Source organism: Diabrotica virgifera, chromosome 3 (assembly GCF_917563875.1).
Source record: "Diabrotica virgifera virgifera chromosome 3, PGI_DIABVI_V3a".
Taxonomy (NCBI): Eukaryota; Metazoa; Arthropoda; class Insecta; order Coleoptera; family Chrysomelidae; genus Diabrotica; species Diabrotica virgifera.
This window is the reverse complement of record NC_065445.1, coordinates 252,640,734-252,644,807: the sequence shown is the minus strand read 5'-3', so window position 1 is coordinate 252,644,807 and position 4,074 is coordinate 252,640,734.

The following is a 4,074-nucleotide window of genomic DNA, read 5'->3' as shown; positions in this document are numbered from 1 at the left end:
CATTTATGTAAAGAAATTGACAGCCGCGATCAAAACAATCAGCCGAGAGATCTATTTAGAAAAATACCCTACGTAACATGAGATTTTAAGGCCAAAACTTGGGTCATTGAAAACCATACAGAAACCCCCAGAACCGCAGGAGGAGATATAGCATAGACATGGAGATTTTATTGCTGGTATCTATATAAAGATTATCAACGCCAGGAACTTGGTCACCAATCCCCTGAAGAAATGGAATAAGAATCAAAAATACTTAATCAGTAAACTCAAGTATAACAAAGCACCAGATCCAGATAACAGATCTACAATAACGACAATACATAAGAAAGGCAGCTTCTATAAACACAACAATCATCTCCCTTATTTCACATGCCAGCAAAATAATGTTATACACACATAAATCAATGAGAGACTGAAAACTTTCTACAAAGAGAAAAAGCTCCTGATATATTCAGGATAGCAATAATAGAATAATCTGGGTCATAAATATGCCACTATATATTTGTTTTATAGATTATCGCATATAAAGCAGTACTGCACTAAAGCAGTAGGCCCAGATCAGATACCCACTGAGCTAATTAAATGCATTGACGAAGAAACACTGCATATACTTTTAGATCTGTTCAACAAGGTATATACAACAGGAGTAAACCCCAGGATTGGTTGCTGTCCACATTTGTAACACTACCAAAGTCAATACATGCGACAGAATGCTCCCAGTACAGATCAATTTCTTTAATAAGCCACACACTTAAGATATTCTTCAAAATAATACATGGAAGACTATACAAAAAAATAGAGGAAGATATAGATGACACCCAGTTTGGTTTCAGAGGAGGACTAGGAACGAGAGAGGCTCTGTTCGCTTTTAACGTTCTCGCGCAAAGACGATTAGATATGAACCAAGATCTCTATGTCTGCTTTATAGATTATTAAAAGGCTTTTGATAGAGTACGACATCAGAAACTCATAAAACTTCTAAAAGAGAAGAATGTGGACAGTCGAGATATACGAGTTATTGTCAATCTGTACTGGAATTAAAAAGCAACGGTTAAAATCGAAAATGTCGAAACAGAGGCCATAAAAATCAAGAGAGGTGTTAGACAGGGTTGCGTGTTGTCTCCATTGTTATTTAATCTGTACAGCGAAGCTATTGTTAAGGAAGCAATATCAGAGGAATAACAGGGTATGTCAATAAACGGAAAAATCTTGAACAACATAAGATTCGCAGACGACACCGCTATTTTTGCAGACAGTCTATATGCACTGCAACTAATAGATTACATCAAGTCAGTATGGACTATGGACTACAAATGAACGTTAAGAAACCCAAGTTCATGATTATTTCTAAGCAACATACAGTAGGAAGGTTGGATATCGAGGGAAAACAAGTAGAAGGAGTGAATAACTATAAATATCTAGGAACCTGGGTAAATGAAAACAATGACCAGGGTAGAGAAATCAGGACACGCATTGAAATTGCAAGACAAGCATTTATAAAAATGAAAAAGATGTTTGTTAATCGAGACCTTCTTCTGAAGCTGAGGATAAGAGCCTTAAGATGCTACGTGTTACGTGAAAAGAATAAAGATAGACGCCACTGAAATGTTCTGTTAGAGGAGAATATTACGAATTCCGTGGACCGGCTATAGAACCAATAATTCAACATCTTTGTCCACTTCATCATTTTCTTTGGTCATCTGTCTGCTGTCTTCATTTATACATCTTACGTCCGTACCATCTCAAACTCTTGGCTTCAATGGTATCAGTTGAAGGTCACCTTTATTGCATGCCACAATTTGCTGTGGAGTAGGTATGCCATCATAGGTTTTGTTTACATCTACGAATGTAATGTATGTTTATAAGTTTCTGGTTGTTTTTTTAAACCTGTTTTAGGCAAAACTGGTTGTCAGTACAAGACCTTCCTCCATGGACTCCACTTTGCCCGTCCTCTTCTGTAACTTGGTTCTCTAAGCTTTCTTTTATTATAATCTTGCCGAAAAACAGAGTTTGTTACACTTAAACTTCTATAGGTGCCACTTTCTTCTCTCATCTTTTTTACGGGTGTTTGATACGAAGGATGTTTTCCATTCGGGTGGCAGTTCTTTGACTCTCAGAAGCTACTTTAAAACTTCAATGGGGAGTAGATTTGTGGATCCAGAAGGTTGTCACTTTTTCATTGTCTTTAGGACGTTCTTTATTTGAAAAAGAAATGAAATAGAATTATGACTCAGATATTAAATTATATGACTCATTATATTTATATATAAATTAAACATTTTAATACTGCATCTAACAGTAATCTATTAAAAATAACGAAAATATAAAATATCGTACAGATGAGAAATGTTTTTTCAACTTTATATCTAAGAAATTTATTGTTTCATAATCAACCGTAAGTGATATTCTTTAAAAAAAAAGGTTACCAATAATGCTAAGACCGAACTGGAGAGATGTCAAAAACCTATACAGCTTGATTTTACTACATTAAGTGCGTGAAAAGAAAAAGTGCAGGGTGCCATCTAGTGTTAAAATAAGGATTTAATAAAATAAAATTTAGAAGACTTGTAAATAGGAAAAAATTTTCGAATTACGCTGTTAGTTGGTTGAGAAAATTGTTCAAATCTGTGTATTTAAATGTTATCCTTGGTTGTCGTTATTTTCATTAGATAAGTTAAAGATATTGATTCCTATATATGTAAATAGGTATGTACAGTGACTGTCAAAGTATATTCAATCATCATTCTCTTTGCCTTATCCCTATGCGGGGTCGGCTTCCCTAATTGCATTTCTCCACACAATTCTATCTTGGGCCATATCAATGTTAATCCCCTTTACCAACATGTCCTGCCTTATCGTCTCCCCCCAGCTCTTCTTTGGTCTTCCTCTCCTACTCCTTCCAGGAATCTGCACTTCAGCTATTCTTCGTATTGGGTGGTTAACGTCTCGACGTTGAACATGACCAAACCATCTTAACCTATGCTCTCTCATTTTGGCATCAATTGGTGCCACACCTAGACTTCCCCTAATATACTCATTTCTAATTTTATCCTTCTTTGTCGCTCCACTCATCCATCTAAGCATTCTCATTTCCGCCACATGCATTCGCTGTTCCTCTTTCTTTTTCACTGCCCAACATTCAGTTCCGTACATCATAGCTGGTCTTATGGCTGTTTTATAGAATTTTCCCTTCAGCTTCATTGGAATTTTTCTGTCACACAACACACCACTCGCTTCTTTCCACTTCATCCATCCAGCCCTAATTCTACTGCATGCATCTCCATCTATTTCTCCATTACTCTGTAATACCGATCCTAGGTACTTAAAACTATTGCTTTTTACAATCATTTCACCATCCAAAGATACCATTTTATTTGTAGTAGCTCCATCTTTAAATGAACATTCCAAATACTCTGTTTTTGTCCTACTAAGTTTTAAACCTTTTTCCTCCAGAGCTTGTCTCCACTGTTCCAGTTTTTGTTCTAAGTCTCTTTCACTATTTCCTACTAACACGACATCATCAGCATACATTAAGCACCATGGAATGTTACCCTGTATTTTCGCTGTTATCTGGTCCAAAACTAATGAGAATAAATACGGACTAAGCACAGAACCTTGATGCAATCCTACTTTCACATGAAATTTATCAGTCTCTCCCACACCTGTCCTAACACTAGTCGTTACTCCCTCATACATATCCCTCACAATCTTTACATATTCACCAGGGACTCCTTTCTTATTGAGTGCCCACCACAGAATCTCTCGAGGAACTCTATCATATGCTTTCTCAAGATCAATGAATACCATATGAGCGTTTGTTTCTTTACTCCTGTATTTTTCCATCAACTGCCTTATAATGAAAATTGCATCTGTTGTTGATCTACCCTGCATAAAGCCAAATTGATTCTCGGATATTTCGGTTTCTTCACGTATCCGTCTATCAATTACTCTTTCCCATATTTTCATGGTGTGGCTAAGCAGTTTTATAGCCCTGTAGTTTGTACATTGTTGTATATCTCCCTTGTTTTTGTAAACAGGTACCAGTATACTGCTTCTCCATTCGTCTGGCATTTG